Here is a 21124-nt window from a genome sequence, read left to right on the forward strand (position 1 = left end):
TCCCCTTAAGTACAGTTTTTACTGATTCCTATTAAGTGTGGAATAAAATGTATCCTCTAAACCTACCTCATGGGATAATCAAGTGATTTAAAAGAAAATCATTTAAAAGTGTATATATGTAAAAGTGCTTAGAATCCTGGCAAGTAGTGGGCACTTATCTAATGCTAGTTTCTTTCTTCTTTCCTTCTCATATTATGCTCATAGAAAGTACTCGAAAATTGACTTAATAGCATGTAGAAAAAAAATAGATTGTCTTTAAAAACATCCATGTTTTTGATATGGGGAAAGAAAATCATATCTATGAATAGCCATAAGGAAATCTATCTCTATTTCTATATCCATATTTATGTCTATGTCCTATTCACATCAATCTATAAATGAATAGATATGTAAGGTCGATGTAGGTTTTGACCATCTAACCCAGGTGTTAGCAAACTATGGCCCTCTGCCTGTTTTCACAAAAAAATTTTTATTATACCACAGCCATACTTATTTGTTTACTTTTTGTCTATGGTTGCTTCTGTGGTGGAATAGCAGGCTTGAGTAGTTGCAACAGAGACAGTCTGGCCCACAGAGCTGATAATATTTACTATCTGGCTCTTTAAGAAAAAGTTTGCCAACTCCTGATCTAAACTAAGAGTCAAGGGCAATTTATTAATAATTCAATCACTACCACCTGAGGACATGTTACATGCCTAATACTGTATAAAAAAATCTTTAAAACTTAAAAGTAAGGGACTTAACCTTAAAAATGCCTCATTTGAATCAGACAACAGAGCATTTAAAATGATTGGAGAAATAAAATAGGGGCATATCCAGGTTTTGCTGAGGTCTCTTTAAAGAAATTAATATAAATGATGAATAAAATTAGTATAGGGCCTGCAGTTTAAGCCTTTATAGTTTCATTGTGAATCTACCTCTGGAAACATCAATTTAATTTACATAGTATGTTATCAGGCATTTCCTTTTGAGTGCACTGTCTTCTCTTTAATGGTTTTTAAATAAGTCAACAGCCCTGTTCGAGGTCACTGTTGCTGCCCCGTGAGCATGTCTGTGGATGCTATGTCTTAGTCCGTTTTTTATTGCTATAGCAGAATATCATGGGCTGCGTAATTTATACACAATAGAATACATTTGGCTCACAGTTCTGGATCTAGGAAGTCCAAGAGCATGGTGCCAGCATCTGGTGAGAGCCTTCTTGCCGTGTCATAAATGGCAAAAGGCATCGCATGGTGAGAGAGCAGCGTGTCAGCAACAGAGCAAGAGGGAGACACACCTGCTGTTATGACAAACCCACCCCTGAGATAATGGATCCACCTCTGAGATAAGGGTATCAATTCACCTGTGAGGGCAGAGCCCTCAGGACCTCATCATCTCTTAAACGCTGTTGCTTTGGGAATGACGTTTCTCATACATGAACTTAGGCGGATGCATTCAAACCAGTGCATTCTGCCCCTTACTCCCTAAATTCTTGTCCTTCTCACATGCAAAATAGATTTATTCCAACCCAGTAGATCTAAATGCCTTAACTCTTTTCAACATCAGCTCAAAAGTCCAATGTCCTAAGTCTCATCTGAATCAGATGTGGGTAAGATTCAAGGCACAATTCGTCCTGAGGAAAATTTCCCCCAGCTGTGAGCCTGTAAAATCAGACTGGTTATCTACTCCCCAAATACAATGGTGGGACAAGTACAAGATAGATAATCCTGTTCCAAAAGGAAGAAATAGGCAAGAAGACAGGAATAACAGGCTCCAACCGAGTCCAAACCCCAATAGGACAGACATTAAATACTAAGACTCCAGGATAGTCTTTCACTCCATGTGCTTCCTCCTACACACATTGGAGAAGGGGTTGGACCCCAAGACCTCAGGCAGCCCTGCCCCTATGGCTTTGCTAAGCTCAGTCCACCCAGCAGCTCTCACAGCCTCATGCCTGCAGTTTTCCCAGACTGGAGTTGAATGCTGGTGGCCCTGTAGTTCTGGGGTCTCAGGGCTGCCCACTCTCATGGCTTTACTAGGCATCGACCTGAGGGAACTCTCTGCAGCGACTCTGCCCCATAACGAGGCTCTGCCCAGGCCACCAGGCTGTCCACGACATCCTTTGAAATCTAGGTGGAGGTTACCATGGTCCCACAACTCTTGTATTCTTTGCACCTGAAGAATTAGCGCCATGTTTAAGTGCTGCCAAAGTTCATGGCTTGTACCTTCTGAACTTCAGGTTGAGCTGCACTCCAGCCCACCTGAATCCTGGCTGGCGTTGTTGGGGGGCACTGTGCTGGAATTCATGGGGCGCAGTCCTGAGGTTCAGGACAGCAAAGGCTGAGGTGCTGCAGGTACCTCTCTGGAAACCTTGCCCTCAAGGCCTAGCTTTCCTCAAAGATCTCCGAAATGCCTTCAGAGTCACTCTCCCATGGTCTTAATGACTAGAACCTGGCTTCCTTCTACCCACACTAATCTCCTGAGCAAACACTCACTTGACACAAGTTAGTATTCTCTCCTGAACTCGCCTTTTTATTCTTTACAGGGCCCAGCTGAGATCTGTCCAAATCTTTCCATTCTGCTTCCCTTTTAATTATAAATTCTTTGTGTTGTTGTTGTTGTTGCTGCTGTGCTCAGTTGCCTTGTTTTTCTTTCTTCGTTGTTGAGACAGAGTCTCACTGGATTGCCCTGGGTAGCGCGCAGTGATGAGGTTGTAGCTCACCGCAAGCTCCAACTCCCGGGCTGTGAGCGATCCTCCTGCCTCAGCCTCCAGGTAGCTGCGACTACAGGCACTTGCCGCAACTCCTGGCTGCGTTTTGTTTTGTTTTGTTTTTCTCTTCTTCTTTTTTGGTACAGATGGGGTCTCCCTGTTGCTCAGGCTGGTGTCGAATACCTAGAGCTCCAGCTATCCTCCCACCTCGGCCTCCGCCATGCTAGGATTACAGGCGTGATCTGCCTTTCAATCATTCTTCTCTTCTCTCATTTTACTGTAAGTGCCACGCAGCACCTTGAATGCTTTGCTGCTAAGACATCTCCTCTGCCGGTGATCCTAGTTCACTGCTCTTAAATTCTGCCTTCCATGAAGCCCTAGGGCATGGACACAATTCAGCCAAGTTCTTTGTCACATTGTAACAGGGACAGTCTTTACTCTAGTTTCCAATACCCTGTTCTTCACTCCTGACACCTCATCAGAATGGCTTTTACGGTCCACATTTCTACCAACATTCCGGTCACGGCTACTTAAGTAATCTCTAAGAATATTCAGACTTCGACAGACAGCTCTTATCGTCTGAGCCCTCACCAGAATCACCCTGAATGCTCCATTCATGGAAATACAGGCTTTTTCTAGCCTGCTTCTCCTAATTCTTCCAGCCTGTGGCCATTACCCAGTTCCAAAGCCACTTCCAGATTTTCAGGTATTTGTTACAGCAACACTCCACTTCTCAGTACCAATTCTCAGTCTCTGTTTTGTATTGCTATAGCAGAATACCACAGAGTAGGTAATGTACGATGAAAATAAATTTATTTCTTACAGTTCTGAAGGTTGGGAAGTCAAATATCAAGGTGCCGGCCTCTTGCAAAGGCTTTCTTGCTACACCGCCCTACGGCAGAAGGTGCAAGAGTGAGAGAGGGTAAGTGAGAGAGTAAGAGAGGGCCAAACTTGCTTTCACGATGACCCACTCTTGCGAGAACAACCCCCTCCTGAGATAACAGCATTAATCCATTCATGAGGGCACAGCCCTCAGGACCTAATCACCTCTTAAGGTCCTACCTCTCAGCGCTGTTGCATTGAGGATTAAGTTTCCAACACATGAACTTTGGGTGACATATTTAAACCACAGCATGGGACTAAGTGTGGTGCTTTAGGCTTTGAGGCAAACTTCTTTATGATCCCACCAAGCATCATGGGGAGCTCCCGTCAGGGAAGACCCTGGTCCCTGGGGCTGGGCACATCAGGGTCTCAAGTCCAGTCTTACCGCTGAACTTCTGCTTCCTCATCTGTAGAGCGAGAATGAAGTGTCTACCTCGTAAGAGGGAGTCCATGAAATAATGGATATAAAATCTTTACTGGCAGGCAGTAGGGACTCAGTAAATGGTACTTTCTCTTCAATTTGCTGACAAAGGCATGCCTACTTACAAATTATTTGTAATTGGGAGCATAAATTTGGGAGTCAGGGAATGAGTTTAAATTTTGACTGCATTATTTATTGCTGTGTGACTTTCGATAAGTAACTTAAGCTCTCTGATTCTCCAATCCCTCATGTTTATTATAGGGATAATCATTTAGCCTCACAGAGTTTCAGTGAGAACTAAATATGCCTCAGTTTCTCCATCTGTAAAACAGGGATAATAAAATGCTTAGGCGAGTGAATGATAGATGTTAGTGGTTATTATTATTATTAAAATGATTGTTATTTTTTATTATTACATAAAATGGTGTCTGGGGAGTTTGTAAATTCTCAATAACTGAAAGCAATTGTCATTATTACACTACATTTGGACTTCATCAAACATATATCATCTTTGGGGAACTCCACCAAGAGACACTATAACTGTACTTCATTGTCTTTCAGACACCATCAATTGTAAGACACACCATAATTGTATAAACTAGTAAGAAAGGAAACTGCCAATTAAATTATGACAGCCATTGATTATATTTCACATCCTCATTTTAGAGATGTTAAAGTGAGAAAAAATATGCATCTTAGAATTGATGAAACAGAAGTAGGTAAAGGCTCCTTATAACCACGTCCTTAAGGACAAACACTCTGGACAGGACGTGGTGTTAGGAAGTGACTCTGGGTATATCCGAGGCGAGCTGGAGGCAGATCCTGAGTCTTCGACACCAGCATGGTGCCTGCATTAAAGTATGATTTATTTGGCCTAAACTCTTCTGTTTCTTTTTATTCCTCTCATTCCCATACCACAGCCGTGCACCACCCACCCCCAACCCGTCCCTCCAGGCGCACCTGCTCCATTGGCAAATCATGTCCATTCTTCCTTTGAAATCCGTCTCTGGTCCACCTCTCTCTCTCTGTGACTAACGCCCGAGGCCAGCCACAGTCATTTCTCTCCTGGATCTCTCCAGCAGGCTTCTGCCTGGTCTCCTACACCCCTCTACCCTTGCCCCTCCTGTCCATTTGCTGGGCAGCCAGGCCCATCTCTCCCCAGCCTCATTCCTGTGACTTGTCCTCTGTCTGTCTAACTCCTGGCTCCACTCGGCGGCATTAAGGCACTTGTTAGGTCCCCATCTCCTCTCACTCTCTTCTCCTAACCCACCAGCTCCTCACCCCATTCTTTATATCCAAGAAAGCAAAGAGTCTTAGGAGTCGGGAAGATCTGGGTTTGAATTCTGGATCATGCGCCAGCATTAGTAAAACTTGGTAACTTCCAGGCCCCTTTCCGTCATCCTCAGTGCGGGGAGCACAGACCTCTACCCATTGTCTTTAACTTTCAGCTATGGTGATAAGATGGTGTCAACTTCCAGAACAACTCCCCATGGACAACACACACTCAGAAAAAAATACATCCTCTCTTTAATGCCCATCCAGGAAAGCGACTCTGGAAGGCTAGACAAAACACAAAAATGCCTGAGATGCACTTCAGTTGGCCCATTCTCACTAGAATCTTTTTTATTGGCATTTTCATAATTTCTTCAAGACATTGTCATAGAACACATCGTGTCAGAATCAGACAGCTGGGTGGGGTACACACAGTACTTGCCATCAAAAAAGGTAAGAAAGTAAACCTTGAAACCTCAGAAGAGAAGCAGCAGCAGGTGCTCAGTTCTCTTTGTTGCAGGAGTCTGTGTGACCTTACAGGGTGGGGAAAACAAAGGTGTTATTAAAAACCGTAAGCCTCAAATCAAAGTCCAGTTAACTTTAGAAACAAAATATTCTTTGCTTCACACTGTGGGCGATAATGTGTTGAAGTCTGAGTATGTCTTTCCATGGACACCTCCTTTGCCAAGAGAATGATGCCAAACCTTAAGAGGATGTTTAATTTAGCAAACACTTGTACAGCACCTACTGTGGGCATTAATGAGGCACTGACTATGCACAACGCACTGAACCAAAGGCAGTACAAACTTGTGAAAAGAACATGGACTTCAGAATCAGACACTGCATTGAGTCCCAGCCCCTCCTCCTCCTCAAGTTTTTGTTGGGCGCAGGCTAAGGTGTTTAATGTCTCTCAGCCATAGCTTCCTTGTTTGTAAATTGGTGATAGCGATGTCCACTTTGTGAGACTGTAGGAGAGACGGGTGACAAAGGATGCAAAATCTCTGCCAGACCCTGGTAGGTGGAGATGTTCAATATGTGGGTTTCATGGCAACACTGCGTGACTGCAGGTCTTGGGCACAGCGCCCTGCTTCTAGGGAAGCCACAGCAGAAACCATGGAGGGCAGCTGTATGTGTAGATGCCCCAAGGTGGAGGGCCATTTCTCTTTCCAGCAAAGGTTCCTTAGCTGCTCTTTCTTGGGCCTGAGAGGAGAAGGCCTTTGGTATATGTGGGTGGAAGCTGAACAGGTGGTATGAGAAATGGGAAACAGGCTTCATGGCTCCCCCTTACCTCCCACACCTTTGGGAAGGAGAGGGGCATATCTACAGCAGGCTGACAGTAGACGTCGGCGTTTTTTCTCCAGGCCTGCCCAGTGTCTTCCCATCCAGCCATAAGGATCTCCCAGGAGGCTCTTAGGGCTTGCGGTCCAGAGACTAGAGTCTAGAGTCTAGAGCACCTGCACTACGTCATGCCTGTCCTTCGACCACATGTCGCCTTGGTTTCTATGGCATCCCACCCCTCTGCTTCTGCCTTGACAGGCTTTTCCTCTGCATCTCCCACTGCAGGTCCAAACTGTTCCAACTTCTGATTGGTTCCTGGTCACTCTGCATGTGTCCCATCAGACACCTTGATCTTATGCATTTCTAGTCCTCTGGGCTTAATGACTCAATTCACGAAAGACATTCTAAAGCAAATAGTGGAAACCAAAATAAAATAATTATATTTAATTCTAAACCTAAAATAAATCAACTATTTTCATTTTCCTATGTCCCCTTTCTAGCCCAAGGACATAGTCATACATAAATTTTACAGACTTGCATTGTGACAATGTTGCATTCATTCTGCATTTTATCTTATTAAAGCATAAACATTCTTCCACTTAGCTATAAAATATTCAAAACAATCATGTTTAATGGAAGAGCAACATTGTATGACATCAGCACCCTAAAATATATTTATAACCATTGCCTTATTGCTAGATATTTAGGTCTAGGTTCTTCCAATTCTGTTATTATAAGCAATGCTATGACAAATATCTTTGTGCACATAGTTTTTCTTTGAACATCTGTGTGGATTCTTGATGTATTCTGCTAGACTGCTTTTCTAAAGGGTGACATGACTTTACAGTGTCCCCAGGGGTAAGGTATGAGGACCCCATTTTCCTCCCAATTTCACCAGCATTGGCTATTACCATTTGCTAATTGTATTGCTAGTTTAATAGATATAAAATGGCACCAGGAATTTGCATTTTAATAGGAAATAAAGCCTTGCACCAAAGGACTAAGGCACTTCTTATGGGACCTCCAGCTGAGGAATAGAGGTTCTAGGAGAAATGGAAGCAAGTCTTCGCAGCAGCTCCGGAATTATCCCAGGTACGCATTTACCTTCTCTACCCACACAGCAGCCAAATCAGACTCCAGCCTTTTCAACCACTTTCAGGCTGGAGGCAGTGGGGAAAATGCCAATTTATAATTGGCATATTGCTTACTTTTCTTACCATGCCCTGGAGACTTTTCCCACTCAGATATAAAAATTGGTCCTCTCAGACCCAAACTAAAAGGTCTAAACATCTTATATTTTCTTATCCCATTGGCACCTTCCTACAAATGGCCCCACTGTTTCTTTTGAGAGCCAGACATGTAGACACAACGATCTGAATACCATGCTGTTTTCTCCCAGCATGACACAAATACAGATTATTCTAGATTTCTTTTTTTCCTTTTCCTTTTGGAAATCTCATTAGAATGGAAACATTTAGTGGCTTCAAGTTTCCAAAATGAGAGAGATTAAAAAGAAAAAAAAGAATCATGCACTATGCCAGCATTAGCATGGCAGAGACATCTGTTTGCCCAGCTGTGCTTCTAGAAACAATAGCCATCATGGCTGATTGTTTTAGCAGTTTCCTTCCCTCCCTGGGCTCTGTGTTCATCCATAAATGCTCCTGCATTTTATTCATTCATTCAGTCCTTCGTTTGATACATGTTTACTGAGCAATTACTCTGTACCAAGCCCCGTCTCAAGGTACAGAGGCGACCCAAAAATCAGTTCTGCCTTCTAGATACTTATGGCCTTGTAAGGAGACCAGTTACTACAATGGAGAGTTCCAGCATTAAAGTGGGCACAGCACACTCTACTCTGCCCAGACAGAAGATGGTCAACAGTACCCTAGCAGGTTATTGGTGGTTACCAGATATCAGCTGCAATTTCAAAGATGCACAGCATCCTGTGGTGTTGAGACCCCTTCTTCTCACATTCCATAGGCCTGTCATTTAGCTTAGGGGAAGAGTGCAAGAAGGTCATTCACTAGCCACTGGTGTTGGGAGTCACTGCAGTTTGGGTTCTGTTGGCCCTACTGTCCCCAACTCCTAGGAATAGCATCAAATTCGTGAAATGAGGCACAATCTTAATCTGGGAGGGCCCTGACAAAGTGAGGACAAGCTGCATATGTTTTGAGATGTAGGAAAAGAGGGGTGGCAAGGGAAAAGAATATTAAAGTCAGTATATATGGCTTCAAATCTTTGCTACCAACTACCTGGGTGATATTAGACAAGTTGACTCTAAGCCTCAATTTTCTCATCTGCAAAATGGGTCTAACCAACTGACCTCTTAGAGCAATTTCAAGAGGTCAGTTGGGAGAATCAAATGAGAGCACACACACACAATTCTAGCACCATTCCTGGCACATAGTAGGCTTTCAGCTCAAGCTCTTTTCATACCTCTCCTTCTTAAGATACTTTCTGGATCTAGAACAGGTTTGTAATTTTTATTGGCATCAGAGTCTGAAGGTGTCATAGGGAGGGATCTCTCTGGGCTTCAGGCTGTTGGAAAGGAGGCAGACAAGACAGAGTGTGGCCCAGCCCCGGCCCCAGGGCTTCAATTACCCGGGAATGGTGATGAGCAGGAAGCAGAAAGGCCCTTTCTTGAGGACCAATTATTGGAATGGGAAGAGAGACGGGCCACTTGTGGGAGTTTGGATTCTGTTCCTCCCCATCTTCTCTGAGGATAATGGGCAGCCAAGTTTCCATTCATTGGCCTCTGTCAGTCTCATCCTTCAGTAAGGCTCTGACCACTCTGTAAGGTGCCCTCCTCATTCTCTAACCTCATGTCACTCCTCTGTGCCTTCCCTATTCTCTTCCTAGTAGCATTTGTTAGAGCATTTGAGGAAGATGGGTGTTGCCAGGTGAATGTGGCCTTCGTGGGCAAAGAGATCCAGGTGTAGGAAGAATGTTTGTGTTTTGATGGAAAATTGTGGCTGGTCTGGGTTATCAGATTCTAGTCCTGTTCATTGTCTTTGAGCTATTTAGGGACATCTGTGTATACACACATATACATATGTATATTAAAAAACCTACATCATACCAAAAAATCTGAACTCTGAACAAAGAATGGTTCAACTGACAGTTTTTCAACTTTATGATGGTGCAAAAGAGATATGTGATATCTCTTTTGAGAGATACACAAAACTGGACTTCAAATATCCATACAACCATTCTATTTTTTCCCTTTCAGTATAGTATTCAATAAATTACATGAGATATTCAACACTTTTTATAAAATAGGCTTTGTTAGATGATTTTGCCTAACTGTAGGTTAATGAAAGTATTCTGAGCACATTTAAGGTAGGCTGGGCCAAGCTATGATGTTGGGTAGGTCAGGTGTATTAAATATTGGTATACACTCAATTTATGATGAATTTATTGGGACACAACCCCTTACAAGTCAAAGAGCATCTGTGTGTGTGTGTGTGTGTGTGTGTGTGTGTGTGTGTGTGTCTAAGTTCTGTCCTATATCTGTATGAGAGACACAGTTTTACTTTTTCCAGAAGATTCCCTTTTAACAAAGATCTTCAAAGATGCAGTGATGACTTGGACTTCCTGGGTATCATCGTGTCCTGGAACAGTGGTTTGCAAAGCCAGCTGCAAACTAAAATCAGCCGTGGACCTTAAAAAACAAAACATCCCTGGCTGCCCTCAGTCCACACATCTTCTGAGTACTTGCTCTGGGTGTGGCCAGTGCTGGTCTAGTTTCTAAACTTCTCCCACGTGATAATCATGTATAGTCAGAGTTGACAGTTACTCTCTGGAAGGAATCAGTCCCCAGCTCACATGGAGACCTCTAGAGTCTGTCTGTGTGGATTTGAATCCTGTCTCCAGCTGGTCACCGATCACAGAAGCACATGAGCCTGCAGCCAGTGCCTGCCATGCACAAGGCCGTGTCTCTGCAGTCAGAAAGAGTGGGGTTTGGATCATGGCTCTAACACTTCTTTAGGGAGGAGCAGTGGATAAGTCACTTGATACCTGTATCCCCATTATTTGCATGAATTTTCTGTGCTGTGTAACGAATTACTACAAACTTAGCAGCTTAGAACAACACACCCTTATCACCTCACTGTATCTGTGGGTCAGTGGTCTGGCACAGCTTATCTGGGTTTTCTGCTTAAGGCACAAAGTGTGGGTCAGGGCTGGGTTCTTATCAGAGGCTCGACTGGGGAAGAATCCGCTTCCGAGTTTGCTCAGGTTGTTGGCAGAATTCATTTCCAATGACTGCAGGGATTCCTGGCAGCTCGCTTACTCAAAGTCAGCAATGGAGAGAGAAAGACCACAGCAAGATGGTGCTACAATTTGATGTTATCCTGTATATTAGGAGAGAAGATCATGAATACCACCTTAAATTCTGTCCACCAGACTATCCTCAGCTGGAAAATGGGGCGATTATATCTATATCATGAAGTGGTCATGAAAATTAAAAAGACAATCCATTAAAAGAGGTTGGCACATAATCACTCCACGGATGTTACTAGTAAAGCCCTGCACAAGAGCCACTGTTGACAGCTTCCCCGGTAGAGATGGTCGGGTCTTCCTCTGGGCTCCAGCACCTGCACAGACCTGCCACATGGCTCCTACAAGTGTGTCTTCCATCCGTCCACCCATTTCTCAAGCCTGCAGGGCTCTCTCTGAAATCTTGCCCTGTGTTCAGCACTGATCAAGATGCAAGGCATGCATCATTTTTTTAATCTTCATAGCAAACTATTGATATACAATTATTACCACTTTCAAGATGTGCAAAAATAGACTTAAAATATGTAAGAAAGAAATTGTGCTTTAATAGAAAACTGTGTATTGGTTAGATGGCACCCTTCCAGGTTACCTGACTTAGGTCTTTCATTGTTTTTGAGCTCTTTTACAACTCTGCAAATTATAAATAACTGGTAGCAATACAAAAATAATTCTTGTCTTTATACATGTGAATTCTCTCCTGCCTAGAAAGTTTCAGTTGACTTTATCCCCCTCCTGTGAAGAACCAGCAGTGCCTCTGTTTACCCATTCATTTCAGTACTCCTGATCTAGGAATGTGTCAGGTTTCCAGATAACCTTTTACTCGAACCTTTATAACCTTTATCACATTTGCCTGGTCCCCTCATTGATTGAAGAGTTAAAGAAAATCTTTAACATGTATTCATTTTATATCTGTATGACAGTCATAGTTTACTATTTTTTAAAAAAATGATCTTTTAGCAAAGGTTATTTATATCTCCCAAGCCACATGGGCAATCAGTGGTAGGACCAACATTTCCCCCCGCCCCCCACCCCAGCACAGGGGGCATCAAGACTCACATTCCTGTCTGTGAACTGCAGCGCTGCCCATGGGGGAGGGGGTGCCCCTGGTGTCTTATGTGCCTCTGTGGCAGCTGACATTCCCCATCGTGGACTCCTCACACAGAGCACAGGCTCACACACTCACTTTGCCGGCTTAAAAGTTCACCTGATTCCTGCAATTCCTGATAAAAAAGGCCCTCTCTACCGGCCTCTGCCCCTAGAACCTCTGCAAGTCCTTGCCTTAAAGGAGTGGACGCCTGCCTTTCCATAAATTCTGTTCAATTGTCCTTTTCTCCCCTCTGGAAACATAAACAACATGCTCCTGGTCACTCCACAAGCCCACCCAGACAGGCTCTGAATTCACTGGAGTTTAGAGCACTCGCATGACACTGTCGATTTTTCAAAGTGACCTTATGCAAAACTGAAACTCTGACTTTTTTTCACATTTATTATTATAAAACCATGGATCATTTATCAGTGGTCGTGTCATTGACTCCTTCTTAGATCTAAGTACAGGCCTTCACATTTATCTTTGTTCAATTTTGTCGTCTTAGACCCAGCTCATATCTCCAGCTACTACCATCATTTTGGGAACTCAGTTCTGCTGCCAGAGCGTCACCTGTCCCTTCCAGCTGTGTCATCTGAATGTTGGATAGTCCGACCAGCGGCACCGTGAGCTCTACTTCACTGACCAAGGTGCCACTCTCCTCTACAACATTCTACTGCTTCTCCCCCTTCCATCCCCCAACCCCCTTAGAGAGAAGAAGGATTCTGGCTTAGGTTTTCCACTCCCTTTGTCCCCCAGAGTTGGTCTCCTTTAAAGAGCTTTGCCCGTGTGGCAGGACAGGGCTTTTCACCTTTCCATGTCTGAGAATAGCCGCTGATACCATGCCAGGATGGGGACTGAAGACTCAACCCAACACCAGTTACACTCAGCTCCTGCAACGCACACATTCCGCCGCCTGACGCTGAGCTGGTGGAAAAGCTTGTCCTTGGTCTGTCCCTCCCTTACTCACAGGCCGCAGGCTGAGAGGACGTGAAGAGAGAGAACGTGGCCCATCTGAAGCCCAGCCTCCGCTCTGGTAAGGTATTGCGAGCTCTGGTTTGAAAACCATCCTAGCCACAGTAACAAAGACCCCAGATCCATTTATCAAGGTCCTCTTGACCTCAAGGGGCTCTAATGGGGCCTGAGTAAATGATTGCTTCTCAAGGCTGAGTTATGGGGCTGCATGAGAAATTTGTCATGAGTGCATTTCAAATGGGATTTTTTTTTTCCTCTCTCTATAGAGATGAGGACACTAAGTTTTCTCCTTGAAATGAGGACAATGAAAAAAAAAAACACAAAGGAAAATATACAGAATGACTCAGAACTAATGTACCTAGCTAATGCACGGTACGTACATGCGTCTTCACTGGAAAGGAAAATCCCAGCATGGGGTGGAAGGTAGTGAAAGGACCTAGGGTCAGAGCCAGGAGACTTGGGTTCTAGTCCTGGCTGTGCCCCAAACCTCCTGGATGCCCTAGGACAAGTTATTCCACCTCTCTGAGCCAGTTTCCTCCCACAAACTAGATAATTTCCATAGATCCTTTCCAGTTCTACTGAGACATAGATCACAATTTATGCAATCGACGAGCTCCTGGAAACAAGTGGGTAAACTTTTCCCCCCAACTGAAGATGATTTTAAATGAACTGGGCTAATGTTTCTTTCTCTCTCCTTTCCTTCTTTTCTTCTTTGCTTCTTCCCAACTTCCTTCCTTTCTTTCCTTCTTTCTTTTAGGAGCAGAATTCTTTATTCAAAAATAAATCCTAGGCAGAAGTCCAATAAATATTATAGGAAAAAGGGTGGTGGCTTTATGGGGACATGGATGAGGGTCAGTCCTGCCTGTTTATTCATCTTGGGATTCCTCTTCCCACCTCCCCCCAACCACTCCACACACACATGCAACCGGCACCATTTGCAATGCACTGAATTAGGAGAATTCCTTATTTGAAAGAGTCCTTGTTTTGATGAATATACTACCTGGGAAAGCAAAAATGATACTGTCACACGTGGGCTGACAAATCACTTCTATGTCGCTACCTCATTACCTCCTCTTTACAACTTGCCGGGCTTGGTAACAAGGCCTGTGCCACAGGTGAGGAGACCTAGGGACAAAGCTCGGGATGCATCAGGTGCTCCAGGAATGGCTGTTGAACGAATGACGGGACTTGGAGACCCCCCCAACCAGCTCCTGCCAGGGCTGGGGCTCCAAATCCCCTGGCCTCTGCTCATCTACAGGCACCGAGATTCCTTTTGTGGGACACATGATCACTTCCAAATGTCACCCTGTGAATTTGGATTGTCAGCTGGGCTTCTGTCTAGTGGAGCAGCCTGTCCTGGCCCCTGGCTGGAGAAGGCAGATGCAGCCGCCCAGTCTGGCTGCCTGTCGCCGCAGCCCCGTCCCCCACACCTCAGTCCCAGGTCGCCCAGTCAGTAGCTGTGGGACCTTACGAAGTCACTTAATCCTTCTGAACCTCAATTTCATCACCTGACAAATTGGATTAATAACGATATTTATCTCATATGATTTTTATGTGGATCCCTATGATGATGCCTATGAAAGAAACATGCAGTTAATTCTAAGAGAATGGAAGAAAGAAAAATACTTAAAATCAAAGTTAACTATAGCCATTTATGCTATAGTTAACAACAGAAACAGCAGCAGCCTAATATGTTAAGGGCAGTGCCATACTCCATAGTAGAAGATAAATCTCTATTCTGTTTTCTTCTCTTCATAGAGATGACTAAAGAAAAAAAAGAGAAAGAAAGGTATTTTAAAGCCTTGGGCAGTTTTGTTTTGCCCTAAAGATTGCAGCAGATGCTGTCCATGCTCTGCCCAGATTATCTAATTGAGGATCTTTTACTGTTCCCCAGGCTTCTGCCTCCGACGGGCCTGAACCTGCCACCCTTCACTGGAGGAAGTAGCCCATGGGCTACTGGACCTGCTTCATTTGTGGTCAGGGGCAGAAAGCAGAAGTGCCCGCCAGCTGGGGGCTGGGCTTAGCCAATGAGTGATGGTGGGGATGGGGGGAAGGCCAGGACTCCCTGCCCCGGGCCAGGACGACTCTGAGGGGTAACTCATATTCCAGGGTTCCCAGTGGGATCAGGTAGGAGCTGTGCTCCGTGGGGCGGGGCCTGGATGAAATAGCCCACAGGTTTGTGTTTCTCTCCTTCCCTCCCCTGCTCCCTCTTTGCACATAACCCCTCACCTTAGAGTCTGGTTTTGGGGAACTCAAGATAAAAGGGGAGACTTGGAACTATGAGGGTCTATGAGTATCCATAAATATAAATGAGTCTGAGAATACACAAAAAAGCAAAAAGAGCCACATTTCTCTGCCTAATAGTCTGCTTTCACAATAGATCAAGAGGTGTTGCGTTTCTCGGAGCAGCTATGGAATAGGAGCCCTGAGAAAGGGAAGATGGGAGTCTGCAAAGAGGAAAAGGGGCCGAACCACACGGGAGAGTAAAGTGACAATAACAACAGCAGTAACAAAACACAGCCCTGCAATAGCCCAAACCTCGGTAACACCTGCCTGCATTGTACAACCGCCTGTGTGCAGGACAGTCTGAGAGACACGGAGGAACGTGCCATGCACCAGGCCTGGGATGCCACCTGCATCAGTGAGGACATGACGACTCCTTCCTGGGACACCTGTGCAGTGCCAAAGTCGGAGGACAGCAGGCCAACTCGACCCCTCCCCAGCCCCATCCTTGGGCAGACTGCGAGGGGGAGGGAAGCAGCGTCCCCCCAGTGGAACCAACCCACTTGGATTCCCAAGGGCAGGGGACGTCAGGTGACAGCTGGGTTCCAAAATGTTGATTGCATAGACCCCAGTGGAGGGGACAAGTACACAGTTATTCTTAACACACATAGAACAAAGTGAATAATGCCAAGAAAGGGGTGCAAACAGAGTGTAGGAGGGGCTCCACGGAGCGAGAGAACACACCCTATCATTTGGTCTTTTGCATCTCAGGAAGCGCTTACGAGCTCACAATCTCTCAGCATGGGAGGGAAGGGGGAGCACCTGTGAGAGCCAGGTTCCTCCCGGTGCAGACTGACTCTTGAGAGCCACTGTTAAATTCCCTAGAATTTTGTGAGGCTGGTGAGCTGTTATTGAAGAACAAATTATATCAATTTACAATTGAATAAATTATATTAAAAAACAAAAGCAATCAACACTCCAAACTCATCATTACCTAGTGATTGTACATTTCATTATTATCTGTATCCTTGAAATTATTTATACCACTTGTTTCTGTATGATGGAAATATTATTTCATGGTGCGCCTCTGTGCCCCACTCATGCCACAGCTTGGAGTTTACCATGGGGGAGTATGTACACCGCAGAAAGCTCAGAGCGCTTGTTAAACCATCATCAGCACACTACTGTACAAGGGTCCTCGAAGAGTACCCAGAGGGAAGAAGAAAGAAATCAAAACATTTCATTCATTCGTCCAACACGTTTCTTGCTGATCACCTGCTAGGTGCAGTTTACGTTTAGTCACAGTGTAAATGTGACCGTGATGCCGATTCATCGGATCCCCACTTCATTGGGGTGGAGGCCCACGTAAAAAACAGGGAGTCTGAACTAATGCGTACCCTTCAGTAAGTGCATTTGGATGACTTTCCACCTTGTGTGCAGTGGCTCCAACTAATACCCAACAAGGAGCTGCCAAGGAGGGGCTGGTCAGCCTGCTTCAATAAATAGATAAGGATCATTTAAAAGCAACCTATTAAGTAGTTGTATGCAAATGGCCCTGCCAGGCTCCTTGAAAAACAGTTTGTTCTCCTAAGGAGGTTAAATGTTTTCAGTCTTGTTTATGTTATTAATTTGCTTAGCCAAGTGTATGGCTGTGGGTGTATTTTTAATAGAGGATGCAAAGACCTGGCAAAGGGAGCCTCATCCCTGAAACATAAATGAAGGAGGTTTTATTTTAATCCCATCCAAATGACCACAGACCTTGCCTGTACCCCATGGAGAATAAATCTCTGCCCCCTGCAGGGCAGGTAGCCCCGGCACAGGTGCAACCCACAGAAGAGGGGAATGAAATAGAAAAATAAATAAACTCCAGGCATGCTGCACCCTTGGCACCTGGGGGAATGCCTAGCCCGGGTGTAACCCACAGGATGGATGGGGTATGAAATAGAAAAATGACCAGATCCAGTCATGCTACATTCCAAGCACCCAGAAGAGCTCCCGGCACATGTGGGCACGCTAAATTTTTGTCAATGTTCCTATGCCATGATCCTAACCACAGTTTTGGCCACAAAGGGTCTTCTAATAATGGTAAACAGAAAACAATCACGGAAGAAAAGGAGGAAGGAATGGGTATTGATAAAAAGAACTAGGCTCTTTTTTTTATCATATCTCATTTAACCCTCATGAACATCTGGAAGTTTTATTATCCTCATTTTACAAATGGGAAAAACTCAAGTTAAGCAGCCCACCCAGCACTGCATAGGTAGGAAGTGAACAGGGATGTCAAAATCTGGTCTCTCTGAATTCAAAATCCATGCTTTTTCCTTGTGCTATGAAATGATGTCAAATATTCCTGAAAATAGTCAATTTGAAAGGAAAATCTTTTTTTCTGCCTCCAAAAAAGGTATGATGAATTCCCCTTACTCGAGAAGACAGAAAATTGAAAACTGAAAATTCATACCAGAAACACAAGGAGAACCAGTGCTCCTTCCTCTGCTTCTTCTATGCTTGATTACAGAGGAACAGAGAAAGGTATGTGTGTGTGCACGTTTTGTTACTGTTTTTCCTGATTTTCTTACACATTGACTTTTGGCTAGGCTCGGGGCTGAACTCTGCTCACAGCGTCTCTGTCCCACAAAATTCCCTGTGAGGTGAGTATGACAGCCTGTGTGGTGTGGAGGAGAAAATTTAGAAAAGGAGAGTGATTTGGCCAAGGTCAATACCAGCAAATAGAGCATTTTGAAAGCTAGCGCAGGTTTATCTGCCTCTAAAATGTTTTTCCACTCACGGTTTTCTCAAATGCCAATGCAGATTTTGGCTGAGCAGGTCTGGGGTGGTATCTGGCAAGCTCCCAGGTGATGCCCAGGCTGTGGGTCAGACCACCCATGCTGAGCAGGTCCCTGCACACGCCGCCTTATTCATGCCCCAGTCAACTCTTAGCTCATCCCATCGTGTGGGGTCAGTTCTCAGTCCATCCTCTTCTTGTTTGGGGGAAGTGTCTGGCTAACCAACTACACTGGTGACTTTACAAGGCCACGTAGGTGGCCACCTGTCCCCACTGGAGCCTGGCTGGCTACCTCCTTCTCTACCCCGCTCTGTCCCTGGGACATGGCACTGTTTACCCCGCTCTGCTCTCTTACTCCAGCTCAGGACGACCCTCTACCTGGTCTCTGAGCCTGCAGTCTTGCCTCCTTTGATCTAGTTTTTACTAAACAGTCACTGTGAGCTATTGAAGTGTAAATGGGATGATGACACTCTAGTTCTGAGACTCCTGCAAGAAGGGGCAAGTTGCTAATCCCCCCTCCCTGCCCCAAATCCTCTTTAACCAGAGCATCTTTATTCTTATCTGCTGTGGATATTGTGGTTCAACACAAAATTTAGTTAAAAAGAGAATAAAAGATTTTGTTGCTAAAGAAAAGTAAGAATATGTCTGACCAATCTAATCCATTTCTTCCATTTTACAGATGAGGAAAATGAGTACCAGAGAGGTCAAACCCCACTGCTGAGGTCTCCCAGGAAGACAGCTGTGGAGTGAGCATGAATCCCCAGATCCCTATTTTCTTTGGTTCTCTGGTTCTCTATCCATTGCACTATGCTCTTCCTCATAAACAATGTTCTTGCTGTTTTTTTCCCAGATATTTCTTCCCTCAGATCCACTAGGCGAGTTCACTTAGTGGCTGAGCACAAAATACCGACATCCGCATGCCTCTACCACCTCTGCCGCTGCAATTCCAAGCATGAAGAAAGGCAAGCGGACTCTGGAGTGTTCTCACGAGAAGTGCACCACAGCCTGGGCCCTAGACTGATGCGTGAGCCATGAGATCCTGAGCTCAGGGGCAGTTAGGGATAACACAGCCACCACCGCCACTCTCAAAGATGGAGGAACAATCTTTAAGGCACCATGACCAACATAAGATAGTTCTCAAGACATAGTAACATGAATGCAGAAGCTGATCAAAATTAGTATACTGGGGCTGGGGAAAGTGGATTATGTCTGTAATCCCAACACTTAGGAAGGCCAAGGCAGGAAGACCAACTGAGGCCAGGAGCTTGAGACCAGCCTGGACAACATAGTGAGACCCCATCTCTACCAAAAAAAAAAAAATTAACTGTGCATGGTGGCATAGTTTCAGCTACTCAGGAGGCTGAACAGAAGGATCACGTGAGCCCAGGAGTTCGAGATTACAGTGAGCTATGATCACACCACTGCACTCCACCCTGAGCAGCAGAGTGAGACCCTGTCTAAAAAAAAAAGCCTCTATTTGTCCAGTAAGCAAACAATGATATCTAAAATTGGTGAATTCCCCATCAGCCTGTTGACCTGAAAAACATACAGGACAATGGCTAGAAAACAGTAGGTTAATAAATATTCCTTGAGTGCATGCATGTACAGTAAGAAGCCTATTGTTCCCAGAGAAAACAATGGATACTTAGTATATAATTGCTTGCTAAGTTATGGTCTAGAGCAGGAAGAGATCAGGGTGGGCTTAGGGTGAGGGAAGATTTTTAAATTGGACTTTGGGTTGGTGGAGAAGATAACATTCTAGGAAGATGGCAAGAGGAGCAAAGTCCAGGGGCAGGGGGATGTGTCTGTCTGTGCTGGGTGCGGTAAAGAGGACATCAGACCAGAGGAGAAAGCCAAGAGCCAGACTAGAGAACTTTAAACTCTGAACAGAGCACTTCAGTGTCTAGCACAGTCAGCCACAGCAAGGTGAAGGACAGTGTCTCTTTTACAGTGCGGGATGCACATGTGGGTGGGATATAAGGGAACATTTAGTGTTTATATACTCAGGTGCTTAATGTGGATTTGAAAAAAAAACAGAACTTCGCACACTGGATGCATGACTTCATGAACAGAATGCTTAGGATAGGGCTAAATTTATCAGAGTAAGAACCAGTAAATTTACTCAAAAAGAAAAATTTTAAATCAATACCAGTTTCAATGTGACAAAAATCTAGGAGAGCAGGAATGATTAGAAATCGACACTTGGCTAAAGCTATAATGCATCAGCGATCATTACTGGTTGTCTCATCAAAGGACACGCTACGTGTGGAAGTGCTTTTGCACTCACTTGCACATGTATAAGTTTACACACTCAACAAAACAGATGAAATGAGATACTACAGACCATAATGACTAACTTCTCATGGAAAGAAAGAAGGAAGGAAGGAGGGAGGAAGTGGGGAAAGGAGAGAGAAAGGAAATAAGTATTTTTAAGGAACTACTGTCCGGGCATGGTCTGTTCTTGGTTCTTGGTGCGCTCTTGTTGAAGAATGGCTAGATGCAGTGGTGGCAGAGCAAGCAAGACGCAAAGTTTATGGAGCAAAATCAAGATACATTAGCCACAGACAGCGAGTGGGCCCCTGTTGCTACAGGAGGCCCTGACTATTACTAATAGCTAAAGTTTCACTTTATGGTGTCTGGGTTGGACTCTGTCCAGCAGGCGTGGCACACGCGCCACCTTGATGCCTCGATGGACAGCTGTTCTAGAACCTGAGTCTTACTGTGCATGTGGATTTCTGTGAGCCTCTCTGAAAGCCCACGGGGTGGAGGGTGATGGTGGGGGCACTGCAATGCAGATTTATGCTAATAACATGATAATTGGCCCCAGGTACTTTTGGTCATCTTTCAGACCCGACTGCCTCTGTGCTACTTGGCCATGTAGGAAATCCTTCTCCCAGGAATCCCACCATTTTTCAGTTAGGGAGCTGTGTTCTGATTGGTGGTGCACTCTTCCTCCCTCCTGCTATGGTTATCCTCCTCCTCCCTGGGAGAGCCAGAGGCCCTGACCCTCTATCTAACACTACGAAGAACCAAACAATGTGCAAAGCCTGGAAATCTCAGAGAGGAATGAGGCACAGTCCTCCTTCTCCAGGGGCTTGCTGTCCAACAGGGAAGCAGGCAGCTATGCAAATCGCTGCAATCTCTGCAACCCACTGTAATCCCATGTGAGAAGTACTGTTGTGAAAATGTATACAAAGTACAAAAACACGTAGGAGCCAGTTAGAGTAAAGGCAGCTTCAC

At 44.8% G+C, this 21124-nt stretch overlaps 1 protein-coding gene across 1 annotated transcript in view; it reads right to left on the reverse strand.

The window, feature by feature from the left end:
* The window catches only part of KCNQ3 (potassium channel, voltage gated KQT-like subfamily Q, member 3), a 308368-nt gene that overhangs the window by 66028 nt on the left and 221216 nt on the right, over positions 1–21124 (reverse strand). The window lies entirely within an intron of this gene.

The sequence above is a fragment of the Propithecus coquereli genome, unplaced genomic scaffold (assembly GCF_000956105.1).
Source record: "Propithecus coquereli isolate 6110/MARCELLA unplaced genomic scaffold, Pcoq_1.0 Scaffold28, whole genome shotgun sequence".
NCBI classification, from domain to species: domain Eukaryota; kingdom Metazoa; phylum Chordata; class Mammalia; order Primates; family Indriidae; genus Propithecus; species Propithecus coquereli.